The sequence below is a fragment of the Lissotriton vulgaris genome, chromosome 6, assembly GCF_964263255.1.
Source record: "Lissotriton vulgaris chromosome 6, aLisVul1.2, whole genome shotgun sequence".
NCBI lineage: Eukaryota > Metazoa > Chordata > Amphibia > Caudata > Salamandridae > Lissotriton > Lissotriton vulgaris.
Genome location: NC_141694.1, coordinates 947,489,144 through 947,506,718, shown reverse-complemented (window position 1 = coordinate 947,506,718; position 17,575 = coordinate 947,489,144).

The following is a 17,575-nucleotide window of genomic DNA, read 5'->3' as shown; positions in this document are numbered from 1 at the left end:
GAAACTGAATCTCTCGAGAAGGATCTGAAGAGATTCAGTTTCACTAAGACATACCCTTATTCGGACGATGCTTATACCCCGGCTAAAAAAGACTCCGACAGCTCCGGGGACAACAGCTCTGTTTCTAGCAATTCCAGCACCGGATCTAATCAATCTAGAGGGAGAGGGCGACGAGGCCAACATTGGCAGCAACCCTGGCAGGGACCACCACAGAACCACAATTTTGGGCCACCACAATTTGGACCAATACCACCCCCATTCTATGGTTTCCCTCCAATGTACGCACCAGGACAGATGCCATACTTCCAAGGGAATCAGAATCAAAGATATCCTTTTTTATCACAGGGCCGAAGGAATCGCGGAAAGAGAAGAAATACACCACAGGTCCACTGGACACCAGAGGCGGAACCAGTGAGCTCGAACACGAGGAACAAAACCAAGGAACAGGCGGGACCAAGCAAATAACAACAGCAGTGAGAACCAAAGACCAACTGGTGTTCAATATTTCCAGCACACAACTGACAGAGGAAGAAATAGCAGTCCTGAACAAGGGCCTATCTTTCGTCCCTACAGCCAAACTGGATCACTTCAAATTACACATGGAACTAGCAGAGTTCTTTAGAAAATTAAAATTAAAAGCCTTCTTTGAAAAGAAAACAGAGTCTAACGACCCTCAAGAGGAGATCCCCAACGAGACAGGCCTCAGACTAAAATCCACTTTCGTCCCACCACCCGCCAGTACACCTGTCGAGATTGCTGCCTTTGAACAGGCGGTCTACACTGAGGTGGAGAATATACAGGAGAAAAACACCTTCAACAACCTGTCCCATCGGGAGCGTCAAACAATAAGACGCCTGCAGGCTAACCCTACCCTTGTCATAAAACCCGCTGACAAGGGCGGAGGTATCGTGCTCATGGACAAAACGGATTATGACACTGAATGTCGCAGACTCCTAAGCGACACCAGGAATTACAGACCACTCAAGAAGGACCCTACCAAAGAACTAGGTAAGAGGATACTGACCTTGGTAAAAAATGCCCGAGATGCCGAACATATCTCCAAACAGGAGGCTGACTACCTGTGCAGCAAAAATGCTAAAACCCCATATTTCTACACACTACCAAAGGTACACAAAGGGGTAACCCCACCACCGGGAAGACCAATTGTGTCAGGAAATCAATCACTCTTAGAGCCCCTGTCACGCTTCTGCGATTTCTTCCTAAACCCACTAGTGCAACTAACACCATCGTACATTAAGGACACGAAACATCTTCTCAATGTGATTAAAGAAATCAACTACAACCCAGAAACCCAACTCCTTGTCGGATTAGACATTGAGAGCCTATACACTAGCCTACCGCAGGACGCAACACTGAAAGTACTGGAGGAAGTCCTAATGGGAACTGCCTGGAACCATCACACTCCACGCAGCTTCATAATGGAATGTGCCACCCTTGCATTAAAGGACAACTACTTCGAGTACGAGGGCAAGCTGTACCTACAGACCAATGGGACGAGCATGGGGAGCGTTTTCGCTCCCAGCATAGCTGGTCTCTATGTAGCCCATTTTGAAAAAACACACATACAATCTGTGAACAATCCCTACTCAGCTAACATCAGCATGTGGCGTCGCTATATCGACGACATCCTGGTTATCTGGGAAGGGAACCAGGAATCCCTGGATCAATTCCTCGTGTGGATCAATAGCTGCGACAACTACCTGAGATTTACCTGTACGAGCAGTGCCTCGGAATTGGCCTTCCTGGACCTCAACATCAAAGCAGACATGGATGGCCTGACAACTACGACCTACCACAAACCTACATCAAGGAATTCCCTTCTGAGGTTTGACAGCTTCCACCCTAGACCTCTACGGGAAAATCTCCCTTATGGTCAGTTTTTGCGACTCAGACGCAATTGCAGCCGGATCCAGGATTTCAAACAACAATCAGCCAGCCTAGTCCATAAATTGGAAGACAGGGGATACCCCACAAGGATCCTGAACACCACCTGCAAGAGGGCGCGAAACCAAAATAGGGAGGCGCTACTTGAGGTAACAACAAGGCCTCCTGAGGAACCTACTCTGACATGCGTCACCACTTACAATACCGTATCAAACCAGGTTTCCAGCATAATCAACAGGAACTGGAAGATTATTAATTCGGGCAACCGAAACTGGGAAAAACCTAGATTCGCATATAAAAGGGCGAAGAATCTGAAAGACTCCCTAGTACACACCAGACCCAGGCCCAACCAAGCCACAAAAGACAACACTGTCCTCAATGCCTGGGGCTTACCAAAACTTACAGGACACCAGCCGTGCAATAATTGCAGTGTATGCCACCTTACATCCTCATCCAAAACCCTGGATTTAGAACCAGGCAGAGTATGGACACAACGTCAGTTCACTAACTGTAATTCATCAAACCTGGTGTACCTTATGACATGTAGATGTGGCCTACGGTATGTGGGGATGACCACCCGCAAAGTACGGACAAGAATGACGGAACACCGTAGTACCATCCGATGTGGCAAAAATATAAGTAAACTTACAGACCACTTCCTGTCCCACAACCACACCCCAAATGACTTCACTTGGACTGTGATTGAACAATTTGCCATAACTGAAAACAATGAAAGATATCTCCTCCAAAAAGAACAACGTTGGATTTACCGTCTATCCACTCATACTGGGGGGCTGAACGACTCCATACCGTGGAATTCCCTCACTACCTGATGTATGATGTTTCCTTTTCTTCTCTTAACAATGCTGTGCATTAACCCAATCTGTCTCCCTCTGAGCTACCAACAAACTATTTTTATTCCTCCCATCCTAATTCCTCCCAAGCACATCTATACTATATTATTTATTCACTTTTTCTCCATGAGCAATAATATACTCTTTATGCCCCCAAGCGCGTCCTTGGTAACAGCGAGCGCTCCTACGCTCTCCCACACATGCGCGGCAGCTGTACACAGCCTTTGCTCCTCCGCGCATGCGCGGAGCACCATAACCAAAGGCTCGCGCGCGGAATAGGGACCACTACCCCCCCAAGCATGTGCAGACCATAGATGACATGGCGCTTTTCGCGCAAGAGCACCCCTCCCTCTATTTCTACCCTCACCCAGGTGCAGGCAATCACGGAGGCTTTAAAAACATGCTCGGCCAGGCCCTCCTTTCACAACCGGGCGCCGCAGAAGGACGACAGGTCCAAGGAGGAACCAGATCGACAGTTTCGTGAGTAATGAGGCTGCGCACTACAGCTACTGTTGGGGTAAGGTGTTGAGGTCTTCCCTTACAGGTCGGATAATTTTATAAACCAATACAACCTTCTTTTAGGGTCTTTTTCTCTGCCAGGCGACCCAAGGAGGCTTTGAACAGCAAAATACTGTGTGAGGATAATTTTCTTTCACTTACCTGAACCTCACATTGGCATTCCCGTTTTCTAGCTCACCACAACAACCGGCTTCTAGATAACTATCACATGAGTCTTGCCACTGACAAGACCACACTTTAGCCATGCATAGTTCGTTCACTCACCTTATAAGACGGTGGAATGACGACTGTTTTTGCAATAATATGCTAATATGACTCTACCCTGTACGTCTGTCTGTCTCCCCTTTTATGTTATATGTAGCAAAGCGAGAGGGAATCCCCTTCTCACCCATATAGCACCTTAGGGAGTGCTACACATAAAAACAAAAAACACTCACTGTAAATTAACCTTTTCAACTCCACACATACTCACTTGGTCCTGAGGAAAGCCTGTTTTAAATTAAGAAAGGCCAGGCTGAAACATGTACACAGGACACTGGAGGTCATAATCCATACTCCACCGTGTCCGTCTGCCTTTTAATATGCCAACAGAGACCCAGTTTATTAAAATAGTGTTTTTTTACCCTCGGGTGCTGGGATTTTTGTATGGCTTTTTAATCTTCACCTTCACACTCACCACACTGCACACTCAGTAAATATACCAGCTCCGCAGTAATCTGGCGTCGAAGCACACCCGGGGCACGCTAGGTGCCACTGTGGTGGGCCCGATGATGAAGCATGCCACCAACTAGGTTGGTGGGTGAGGGCTTTCTAAAAACCTACTGGTTTTCCTTGACATACGTACTCCATTGAGTCTTCCCTGTAAAAAACCTAGATAGTCTTTCTTGATTTTTGATATATAAAAGCGGGGATTCAGACTAGCTTACCTAGTCCTCCCTCTCTCCTTTGATTCAGTGATAAAATAAATAATACCAGACAATTTTTGAAATATTCTTTATTTGTCAATCCAAAGAAGGAGAGCATTGTCGTATGGTCAGCACCTGTTTTTCACAAATATTATATATGGTCCAGCTGACCGCACGCCCCAAGGACCTATCTCCCTGTTGTATAAAACTGAATAAGGTCTAGCATTAGAAATGAAACAAGCAATTGCAATGCAATAGGTCTTGCATTCACGCTAGTTTGAGCTATTGGCATTGTAAATGACAATACCATTTATTTATGTTTTGGGTTTTAAAACATAAATATAAAGCATTGTCATTTACAATACTAATAGCTTAAACTCTCGCAAATGCGAGACCTATTACATTGCAATAAAGGGCTTTCTCAATCACTTTTTAGATTGTAAATATCAGAGGAAGAGACTGGCCTGAGACGTCTTCAAAGTAGTGATAAATAGTGCTGTGATGAAGATGTGTTAAGTGTTGTAAATTACACCGATACGAAGTGTGATGTGAGAGATACATATGATCTGAGCTACAAACACTAACAAAGCACTCCCACACTGTGGTTACACTGTCGCGGCTCTGGAGGAAGAGCGAAAGGGGGGCTATTTCCTGCCCTCTACATGATTTGAGTGTGCAGTGTGGCATTGCGCAATGTCATTGCTATCTTTGGCCTAATAAAAAACACTCCAGCTGTAGTAGGGCCCTGTCTTCACCCCCTGGTGCAGGGCGGGCTGTGCTTATGGCAGGCTTGGGGGAAGGGAGGGATGGTCTCAGCTACAGCTCCGGCCTTGTACAGTGCCCCTGTTATTACTAGTGAGTGAGAGGCACTGAGGTGGTGGTGGTGGTATTGGTGGTGGTGGTATTAGTGGTGGTGGTGGTATTGGTGGTGGTGGTGGTACTGGTAGTGGTACTGGTAGTCAGAGTCAGAGTCAAAGTCAAATACACTTTATTCGATTATATTAAAATCATAAAAGTATGCTATACATCCATTTCAGATCACAACAATAGAAAATCTTTAAAAACAGGAATTCATTATGTACAAATCTTCAATAGTGATCAACATAACTGTACAACCATTATATATACAGCTACATGATTTTTTCACTCGCTATAGATTTCATCAGGTTTTTCAAAATATTTACATAGTTTGTACAATGAATTACTACCAGTCTATTTACAAATCTATTTACAGTCCTATTTACAGTCAATTTACAACAATAACCTGACCAAGGTATGCAGACTTTTTCAGAGAACTAGGTCAGTTGGTAATAGCCTAGAAACATTTCGGTCAGAATGCCAGTTCCCATACTATCAGGTTAGAGGTGGTCGAAGTCTTTTTTGTCTGGACCGAATAGACATTGTTAGGAAATTGGCTACCCCATACATTATTAATGGTGATTCCATAAGCTGCAGGAACAATAAAGCCGGTTTAACTTGTATAAACCCTTGTTCTTTCAATATAGGCTTAATGAACTTCTCCCTGGCACTTTTAAAAAAAGGGCAAAAAAACAGGAAATGCAATAAATCCTGATCAGAGAAATCATCACAACTGCAGGGAGCATTCTCGTGGGGCCTACACCACTCATCATATTCTCCCAGCAGAAAGTGAGCTTGATTGAAGCGAAATTTCGTAAGGAGCCACCGATGGTATGGTTTATTTACTATCACCAGATATGGTTGGATAGCTAAAGTTGTAATTGTCATATAGTGAGACCTTACAGTTGGCTTCATAATTTCACATGACTCTCTTTCTGCTTCCCTTTTCTTTATAAAATGGGACTTGACCCAGCTAATGTCTTCTCTTTTTAGACCTTCTGGCTTGGTATATAGATAAGGGCGGCCCAGATATCCTGCTGTTGTTTTGATATGTGTTAGGCACTCGATCTTAGCCACTCTGTCCCGCCCCATGCAATCTCTAACGATCTTATGATTTAGGGTTAAGTTGGGGTTAAGCCATGTTTTAATCCATCACAAGAGTGGGGCCAAGGACAACGTGTCTTCAATATACCCTAACCCCAGTTCCATATGGATTGAAAAAGCAGGGGTAGATTGCGGAAGACCCATAAGGGATCGTAAAAACATATTCTCCGCTCTTTGGATACGGGACATGTTCTTAAAACCCCATATAGAGGCCCTGTACCTGGCTATTGCCAGTGTTTTAGCTCTATAGATAGACAAGATAGCCTCTGCTGGTTTGCCACCAAGTCGTTTTGAGAAACCCAGAATAGCAGCAGACGATCTTTTTACTGCTGCTGCTTTATTCTGGATTTGTGGTGCCCATGTCCCTTTCTCATCAAACACCACTCCTAGATAGGTGAAAACTTTGACTTTAGAGAGGACAGAACCATTACAAGATAGAGTTTTAATGTTATTCTTGCGATTGCCCACTGCCATAACATGTGATTTTTCTGTATTAATTACTAGATCTAGATCTTGCATAAAAGCCCCAAATGCATTTAATAGATATTGTAGGCCATTAGGAGTCCTTGACAACAATACCGTATCATTGGCATATAAAAGTACCGGCATCATGGAACCACCCATGCGTGGTACATCAATAGAGGCCGCTTCCAGAAACTCTCCCAATGAGTTAATATAAAGTGAGAAGAGCATAGGGGCCAAAATGCACCCTTGGCGCACCCCCCTTCCAGATTTAAAAAAAGCGGTACAGTTTCCCTCTTGGGACATACGGATAGTCGCCCTTAGATCACTGTGAAGTTGCGCCAGAAAATTCACAAGTGGTCGATCCAGTCCCTTATCAAGGAGTATTGTCCACAGCTTTGACCTATTAACTAGGTCAAAGGCTGTGGACAAGTCCATGAAAGCCAGATACATCATCCCCCTTGATGCTACTGTATATTTGCTCAGTGTGAGATGTAAATTTAGGCATTGGTCTTCTGTACCTCTGGCAGATCGAAAGCCATACTGAGCCTCGCACAAAATATCTTTATTAGTGGCCCAAGCTGAGATTCTTTCTAGGATTACCTTACCTAGGATTTTAAATGAAGAATCTAGCAGTGATATGGGCCTGTAGCATCTTGGATCCCCCTTTGGCCCTTCTTAAATATGGGGATAATGACAGATTGTGACCATGTAGTTGGGGGTTTTGTCTTATCTATACTGACTACATTAAAGACATTTGTGAGTATAACTGACCACATGGCCGAGTTTGCTTTATACATGTCGGCAGGTACGACTGGTAGCAGTGGTGGTGGTAGTGGTGGTACTGGTACTGATAGTACTGGTGGTACTGGTACTGGTGGAACAGGTGGTAGTGGTATTGGTGGTACTGGTACTGGTGGTGGTGGAATTGGAGGTGGTGGTATTGGTGGTGGTAGTGGGGGTTATACTGGTGGTATTGGTAGTAGTACTGGTACTGGTGGTATTGGTGGTGGTACTGGTGTTATTGGTGATGGTACTAGTACTGGTGGTATTGGTTGTACTGGTGGTGGTGGTATTGGTGGTGGTACTAGTACTGGTGGTATTGGTCGTGGTGGTATTGTTGGTGGTACTGGTGATACTGGTACTGGAACTGGTAATACTGGCACTGGTGGTACTGGTAGTACTGGTACTGGTGGTACTGGTGCTGGGGGTACTGGTACTGGTGGTTATAATGGTACTGGTGGTGGTGGTACTGGTGGTGGTAATGGGGGTGGTACTGGTGGTACGGGTGGTACTGATGGTTGTACTGGTGGTGGTGGTACTGGTGGTGGGGCACTGGTGGTGGTGGTAGAGGTGGTGGTACTGGTGGTGGTGGTGGTGGTGATAATGGTGGTGAAGGTAGTGCTGGTGGTACCGGTGGAGGTAGTACTGGTTTTCGGAGTACTGGTGGTGGTGGTGATACTGGTGGTGGTACTGGTGGTACTGGTGGTGGCGGTGATACTGGTGGTGGTACTGGTAGGACTGGTGGTGGTACTGGTGGTGGTGGTTGTGGTACTGGTGGTGGTGGTACTGGTGGTGGTGGTACTGGTAGTTGTGGTGGTGGTACTGCTGGTACTGTTACTGGTGGTGGTGGTACTGGTGGTGCTGGTACTGGTGGAGGTACTGGTGGTGGTATTGGTGGTGGTTGTGGTACTAGTGGTGCTACTGCTGGTGGTGGTATTGGTATAGATGGTGGTGGTGGTGGTACTGGTGTTACTCCTGGTGGTGGTACTGGTGGTACTGGTGGTGGTGATACTGGTGGTGGTGATACTGGTGGTGGTGGTGGTACTGGTAGTGGTGGTGGTACTGGTGGTGGTGGTACTGGTGATACTGGTGGTGGTACAGGTACTGGTGGTGGTACTGGTACTGGTGGTGGTGGTACTGGTGGTATTGGTGGTGGTACTGGTTGTACTAGTGGTGGTGGTGGTGGTGGTACTGGTGGTGGTGGCGTTACTGTTGGTGGTACTGGTGGTGGTGGTGGGGGTACTGGTGGTGGCACTGTGGAGGTGGTACTGTGGTGGTGGTGGTACTGGTGGTGATACTGGTACTGGTGGAGGTGGTAGTGGTACTGGTGGGGGTAGTAATGGTGATGGTACTGGTTGCACTGGTCGTGGTAGTGTGGGGTGGTACTGGTGGTACTGGTTTTGGTGGTGGTACTGCTGGTGGTGGTGGTGATACTGGTGGTGGTACTGGTGGTACTGTATTGGTGGTACTACTGGTAGAGGTGGTACTGGTGGTGGAGGTACTAGTAGTGGTCCTGGTGGTGGTGGTACTGGTGGTGGTACTATAAATATATATCTTCCATGTACTTATGTATCTTTATATTTATTACTTTGCTTCTAAGTCAGCATATCCAATACATTACCCTATATCTCACCTTGTATCTTTCGCAATATATCCTCTTCCTCCACTCTGACTCATTTTAAACCTCATTTTACTACTCTTTCCAATATACTACCCTGTTTCACACCCTATACCTCTATTAATACATCCTCTACCGTCACTGTCTCATTCATCCCAAAATCCATACCACTACTATGAGCCCCAAAATAATCTTTTCTAAACTCTTCCCCCTCCACCCCTCCTTGCATTATCTCATATCTCGTTTACTATACATATCTCTCAAACAAACCTTTCTAAACCCTTCCCTCTGATTCTTTCCATGCCACCTCCCATTTACTCATCCCAGACCCCCCCTACTGCTATGACCTCCCAAAAAATAAAAATAAATTCTAGACCCTTCCCTCTTCTATCCATCCACTATTTATTTTCAATCCAAATTACAGACTAACATGTCCACCACTCAAAGAATTTCATATTTCCCTATACTAATTCCCCACTAATCCTGTTTCGGTTCCGGAGTACTGTGCTGCTCTCCGAAAAAGCACGTCAACGCCTACTATGGGGTTGTAAGCGCTATATAAATGAAATTACAATTACCTGTATTCTCAGCAGAACCCCACTTTTGCCCTCCAACCTAGCATTCCGATCAGGGCTGCATTGTGCATTCTGTCACTTTGGCACTTGGTAGGCTGTAACGTAGGGGGCTGTTTTCAGAGCTGCGTGTGCTGCCATGACTGAAACATAACCCCACGGCTCGCGTCTTACCGCAGCCTCCTGTATCGCGGGCCCACTCGGACATGATTTTCAGGGGCTGACTATGGTTGCCAGTCCAGCCCTGATCCTAATCATTATATTTTCTGCATGCAGCCAAAGGATATGTAGTGTTACACACCACAGGAAGTGCGATGCTTCAGATGTCCCTCAGATGCCTAACCTCACAAAATTCCGGTGTATTAACTGAATTATGTAAACATTTAGGTGTCAACCTTGTGTTTCTATTTTTTTGTTTTCTAAAATGGCGTGTGTTCCTATTTGGCCGGAAAGGGGCAGATCGTCAAGCTGAGTGAAAGACATTATTTAGATCTGTTGTGAAAGGAAGTCAATGGTAAAACAATGTCTTAACAGTGCTTACTCGCATGCACGTTAGGGATACAAAGGAATGTTCTTTAGGATGTTGAACTAATAATGCACACAGGCGATAAGAATCACAATGAATGGAAATTCTATCCTCCATTTTGAAGATTCCTGCAACTTGATTAAAGCATCCACCCAGTGAAATAAGTCACAACAATAATGAGCTCTGCTTCTAATTAGAGTCCTGTTGCATAAGGTCCGCGTTTGCAAGGGTAGAACTCATTAATCTGACCAACTATGCGTCCTTAGGATGACCGTGGACACATTAAACATACTTGCATGTATTTTTTTGGCTCAATTTTCCACCTAAGCAATTGAATTATTTGAGATCATAGTGCTGACATTTGGAATAAAAGTTAATAACACACCAGAGTACAACATGGGGGGTTGTGGGACAGGACTCAAGACGACATTGTATTTATTAAGAACGCACACACTTTTCTTACGAGTGACATGATTGTATTAGGTGTTCAAAAGAGTCATTCAGAGTAGGACCAGTTGCATCCCATTTAAAAACATTATTGTATGATTTTGGTTAATGACTTCTATATTACCCATTTATGCACACAATATTAATTAGTTCATTTATCTATTATAAATGAGACATATTGTTACTGTAGGGTCACTTCAGAGTGCTGAAATTATGGTGTAATTTTTGTACTACAAGCGGAGATAGTAGTAGGTACAGAGCAACAGTTAAGGTGCAGCGGACTATTCAGTACCCCTGCATCACAGCCTTTTTCATCTTAAGTCTCTCCACCAGTTTCTTTACTCTTCCCTCCAGCCTCTCCACTATCCTCGAGATATTTGTTCTCATCCTAATCTTGCAATCTGTGTCTTTCTCCCTCACCCATGACAGAACGTGTCTCTTCTCTCCCATGACTGTCTACCTTCCAGTCTCCTATTCCATCATCTGCTCTCCGGCATCCCTCGGTCTGGTAGCTCTGCTCTTGTTGAGAGGTGGCAAGTTGACATCACGTGTCTGATTCTGCATGGTTGCTAAGGATGCTACATTTTAATTCCTTAGTGGAAAACAGCGGTGGTGCCAGACGTGAATTTGGGGCGGGGAGGCGCACTGGGTGCCACATATAAAGCTGGTGAAGTCAGCCACAGTGGGTGATCGTTAAGATTGTGTTCATGCCTGTTGGACATATTCATTTACATTTTTAAGCAGACTGTAAAATAAACATTACAATGATCTCTCGTCTGTGGCAAGGTCTTCGGAGTGACTCTCTCACTCCTGTTCTCCTCTTCACACCACCATCTTCAGGTGTCTATGTTAGATCATTTCAAACGTTTTCTCCACATGGCTTTCTAAAACAATTAATCTGCCCATTTCATACTACATCTCTTTCCTCCATTTCATACTTCACCTCTTTCCTCTTCGGCAACCATTTATTTTCTCCTCCACAGAAGAGGAAGAATAAGAAAGAATGTTCTTTGTAAAATTAATTACAAGTATACAATATGTAATTCATTAAAGGTTAGCCAATTACAGTACAGTATCCAAACAATTAAAGATCATCCAAATAATTAAAAAAACACATCGGAATCCTTCAGCAAGGCCTAAAAAAGAACAAATAAAAAAGGCATTATCAACACAAGTTCTAAATGGGCATACATTTAGAACTGTAAAAAAAAAAAAAGCCTCCAATTTAACATAAAAACTGTTCAGTAAGCTTTTTGCTCGTTTCGCGTGGGCTCTAAGGGGGATATTACCAACAATAGGCGAAAAATATGACTAACGATATTTAGCGCGAACTTTTTTATCGCTAAGCAAGTCCAGGCGATAGTTGCTAATAGTGCGATAGTGTGTTAGCGACTTTTTTAGTGAAATTTAGCTAGGATACGCCTACCTCGCATATGATTAGCGATATTAATCGCTTCAGTGCATGGCGATCTTTTTTTTCGTTGCTATCGCATGGAAACCGACAGCTTGCTAATAGGGCAATCGTTTTTTTTGCCGCTTTAGCGGCAAAAAATCCTGCTAACGCGGCGATAGTGCCCTTGGTAATATGCCCCTTTGTCCGTTAGGTGTTAAAGTGCTCTGTCCGTGAATTTAACAATGATTGATGTAATTTGCAGATCCGCACCACTAAAAGCATATTACAGGGCAACTATCACTCCGACAACATCCCTTTTTAATAAATAGCAATCTTAGCCTTTTTTGGAATTCAGGCCAAAGAGCCAGGCAATTTGGCAACTGAAGCAACATGTATCAGTGTTTTCAAGGGTGCAGTTGCACAGAAAATCGCGTCTTGAGAAGTCTTTATGTGTTGCCCATGCTTGCCTAAACTCCATGAGGGGTGGATAATTATCGCATGTGTCTAACTGTTTTGGCCAGAGGACAAATAAGACAGTAATCTCTTGCCAGAGACACTCTCCGCAGTTTAACCTGCATGCTTCCTTGTCTTCAGGTTGTCGACGTCCCATACAAAGGAGAGCACTATTAATTGTTTGTGACTACCTGCTAGAGCTAAAGATTGAGAGATTCCTCTTTCCCATAGCACTTGTAGGTGCAAAGTGTAAACTGTGGGGCATATTATCAAGGGGGTTTATCTCCGCTTTTTCGGCTTTAAAAGCCAAGAAAGCGGAGATAAAATTATCTCCCTATTACCTAGCTGTCGCTAACACCAGTTAGCGACAGCTAGTAGGAGATAGCGACCATCTTGGGCCCCGCTTTGCATGTCAGTGATATTTATCACTAATGACATGCAAAGTGGGCGTGCCAAGATGTTAGCGATTGGAAACAGTCGCTAACATCGCTATCTCCTATTACCAACTTTTGGAGATATTCGCGCTGAGCGCGAATATCTCCAAAAGCTAACACCTGCCTCTGAGCAGTTCTTAGCCATGTTATCCAATGGTCGGTGGATAACATGGCTAAGAGCATTAGCTCGGTAATGCATGAATATCGCTGACTTTTCAGTGATATTCATGCATTTTGGCCGATTTTTGTCGCTTAGGAGATAAACCTTGTTAATAGCAAGGTTCCTAAGCGATAAAAATCGCCGCAGCTCGGCGATAAAAATATCGCCGCTAAACCAACATAGCGATAATTATCGCTAGTTGTTGGTAATGTGCCCCTCTGTTTTTTTAGACAGGTGGGATAGGGTAAGCATCTTGTGCGGCCTCTTGAAAGAGAGTTAAGATCTGTTCCTTTGTGTGCAGTAGTACGTAACAAGTGGTCAAGAATAGAGGCCCGTGTTTCAACAATGGTTGCTGCTAGTTAAATTCAAACCTTCTTTGTTTGATTGACAAGTGGAAGGTGAAATAGTCACATAAACAAAATGCACTGTTACCGTTTTCGAGAGCTGCTCAATTGATTTATTGATGATTTTTCTGATTTTCATTTTGCACCATGTATTACTGAATACTAATATGGCTCCCATGTTGGTAGAGTTTAAATTATTTTCTTTATTCATTTTGTCACGGGCAACTTAAGAGTTCTGAAGACCCGAGGCAGTATGGTCAAGAATAATGGTATTGTCTGTATATTGCAGTGACTGAATAGGAAGAGTGTTTAATCTTGGGGTCGTGGTGGAGTCCATCCACTCTCTTAGCAGCTGGTAAGTCTGCAATGTACAGGGTGCTAACCCACACCCCTGCTTGAAACCTGATGGAGCAGAGGTGTTACCTCTCCTCTATATACAACAATTAAACACAGAAATGGTTTGTGACACTATTTTACTTGAAAATTGCAAAATGTGTATTAGGGTCCATGTTTCAAGAATCACACACAAATTAAAATGCATAGTAAATGCATGCAGAATGTTAGAAGTAATTTTCTGTTACATATAACAGTCAGTAAGTATTTGAGAAATCTGAAATTTTTGGGCATGTGTTTAATGATTAGATAAATGTGATAAATGAACATGGGGAAATACCAATGAGTACCCTAAAATGTCAAGTGGTTCATTTAAGAAGTATTTGGAAGGATGGAGCCGCGCTACTGAACCGCTTCAGCTATGTGTAAGGCACGTTCATAAAAAAAGGTAGAAAACAAATTTACCTCCTCTTCATCTTCTTTTTTGCACATAGTTCGACCGCCGCTTCCATCCACAGTTTAAGATTATCCCTTTGAAACATGTTCAGTCCAACTACTCTGATCATTTGAGGATTTTTTAATGCCTAAATGCCTTTAGATGCTTGCTCAAAATTGTCCTCTAGGACGTCCAGAGCAGACAAAGCGAATGCAAGGCGTTTGAATTCAGGGCAGGATTGTGCTCAATTAATCCCAGTTATGCCCATCTCTGAGTTTTCATGTTCAGACGATAGAGTTGGATCCAGACCACTGCCAACAAACACCCTGCCACACGTTTACCCCTCTCTCCCCAGGGAAGCCAAACTCAGTGAGTGGGACAGGGTCAAGTACCCGCAGCCTGCTTAAAAAAGCTTGAAGCTGGGAGCTTGCGCACAGCCGCCAGGGGTAAGAGTCCCATTTATGTTGGGTACGAAAGGCCGGGGATCTGAGGGTGCCAGCATTCCGGGATTCGGGGTTACTGATCAGCATGTGCACCGAGGAGAAGGTGAAAGAGTAGTGCTAAGGCAAAGAAGCAGTGCCTCCCACATCTGAAGACCCTACATCCCGAGAGTGTCTGGCGCACCTGTAGGTACGCAGGGGCAGGGATCTCCTTCACTTCACTCCTTCCCTCACACATACACAATGCACCCACTCACCTGTATGTACTACATTTTCATTAAGTTTCACCCTGCCAATATTTTAACAGCTGTGCACCTCATTCACATACTCTTGCATAAAATCGCACTTACAATTGGCATACCTGGCCAATGCACTGTATGTCTGCTGAGAGGCTAATAGTTCGATAAGCATGTATTCCGAACCCCTTTATCACATATTGATAGGCACTGTGAGAAATTCCCTGCGTTTCGGTGAACTACACAGCTCCCAATTGTAGCCCACCCATTAATTACCTGAACTCACATTTTTGCAACTATTTTCACAATACGCACCCTACATGAGTAATATGTTGCATGAAAAAAGCCTATAGAAACACAACATCCTGGAAAATGCAATTACTCTCAGGGTATGCAAAAAGTAAGTAAAACTTGAAGCGTAAACAGGAAAACATTGCAGTTCCCAGACTGCGATGGCAGGGTCTGTGGTTGCTGGCTGCAGCTGTCACCGGTGGTAGGACACAAAGAGATGGCAAGACATTTACAGACAAGGCACTAGCCCCACCACCCGCCATTCACCCATCCACGCAACTGATGGAAACTTGAGGCGGCTCTACTCCCCTCCAGAGAAATGAACATTCAGCGTCCTTAGTGCCATTCCTCCCATGACCAGGTGAATAATAACTACTTAACCGTTGCTATTACTAAGTAGCAGGCGTTGGTACCTATTCAACCAACCACCAGGTTAGTAGTCATTTTCATATATGTAAAATTCATTTTTATAGTAGTTTTCAACCAGCCATCTTCATCCATTAGTCTGTTGTCTCATTCACATTTTACTTCCACTAACTATCGAATACAGCAGGGGCAATAACTCAGCCCGCTTCAGTAACTGGCGAACTTCACTTTGTGTGCACATGCTCCCTGTGAACCGGAAGGATGCTCTTCCATCAGTACCCTGGGCAACTAAGGCAAGTTGGACTTTTTGAGACCCAAAAAAGTAGATTGACTTTTTTTTGTAACTTTTAGTAACGAGTGGCTTTGCCTCTGCATGTTTAAAAGTGACGAAAAATGCGTATGGCGCCCCTTTCCACGATATAGTTGATGAAAACAACTTCCTCGCAAAGCCTTTTTTAGATCAACAATACATTATTGCTATAGTTCGGCGCTGTTTGCAGAGAAACACTGCACCTGCTGCTTAGGAAAAGTGGCTTATTCGGCACAGCTTCCGTTCACATTGTCGGACCTGAAGGCTGAATCTTGAATACACAGTAAGCCACGAGGTGGTCTTTCTGACTAAATAGCACTGCAGAAATAATATTTCTCATCAGTAAAGTATTGACACACATCTGTACCATGCAATAACTTTTACCGTGACATACTGGTGCTGTTATCTAAAACTACCGCCATCCGGGTCTCACCAGTGTCAAGTCGCGTTCTTAGCAGAAAGATCAGAGGGTCTGCCCCTTAACCGACCCCATGTGGGGCACCTGCCACCACAATTTGATTTCAGACAACCGAGAAAAGGTGTAGAAGACATTAACTGGAGAAAAACAGGAGGCGATCAAACACACTTTATTGCCATGAAATTACTTTCACCCTGAAATAAGTAGCCCAGGGGTCTGGTAAAGCTGTATCTGAGTGAGTAGAAACCTCGCCTTTAATTTTGTTGTCTTCTTTTCCTGATGTGTGAAACAGTACGATGCGACGTGTGTCTAGACTAGAGCATGGGTACTCACAAAATGTTTCCCAGGGGCCAACACATTTGGTCTGTGAAGTGATAGAGACGTCATTGATACCAGCAAGTTGGCGGTCAGGGTTTGGGAAAGGGCCTGTGGTAAGGTGGGTGTAAGAGAATCTAGGCGTATTCATGTGGTGTCTGAGAATTGCACAATGTGAAACAAAAAAACTTGGGATTAATCCCAGCGTCTCCGCTTGAACAAATTGTGTTATTCCAGGGCCGGCCACACCAACAGGGTCAAGGGGGAAGGGGTGGATGGAACATACCATTAAGGGAATAAATTACAACAGTTATCTTAGGCAATTTTTGTACTTTCAGTATCACTGGTCTAGAGTGTCTACCTATTCCACATCTCCCAAATTTAAAACAGTATTGTTTCATTTCTCTGTCGTGCAAGGCATCGTTGGTGGTGAGGAAAACAAAGCTCTGAAAAATAATGCCAAGGCAAAGCAGACAATGGATGTAAGAATAAATGTTCACTTAAAAAAAGCCTCAGAAATACGAGTGAGCTCTCTAAGCAAATCTTCTACCATACTATCCAAATTGTGAAACTAGGGGGCATATTTACAAGAGCATTGCACCATCTGAGTGTCACCCTTTATGACGCTCCGCTGGAGCCATGCCTTGCTTCTTATTTACAAAGCAGCATTAAGCTACTTTGGCTTAATGCCGCTTTGTAAATATCGTACCCATTCACGAAGGTATCTGCGTGAAAGGAGCGTGCAATGCAGGCGTTAGATTGACGCAACGAGGAGAAATACTTTTATTTCTCCTCTTTTTTGCTCTTTATATGTGTGCTGCATTCTGCGTGCTGCACCAATTCTTTGTAACTATGCCCCTAGATTTCTCTAAAGTGGTGCTCTGCGTTTGTGAGATATGTAGGCCCCAATTAGAAGTTATTAGGAACAGTATTTACTACACATGGTAGAAGCCATGAACCCACATTGAGTAAATACCACTTATTTCAAGTTTTCAATTTGAAAATGAGGCATAATATGTGGAATCAGTATATAAAGAGAAAAAATCTGCATATTTTCCCTTTGTTCTAGGTTTTTTTCACTGATATATTTCTG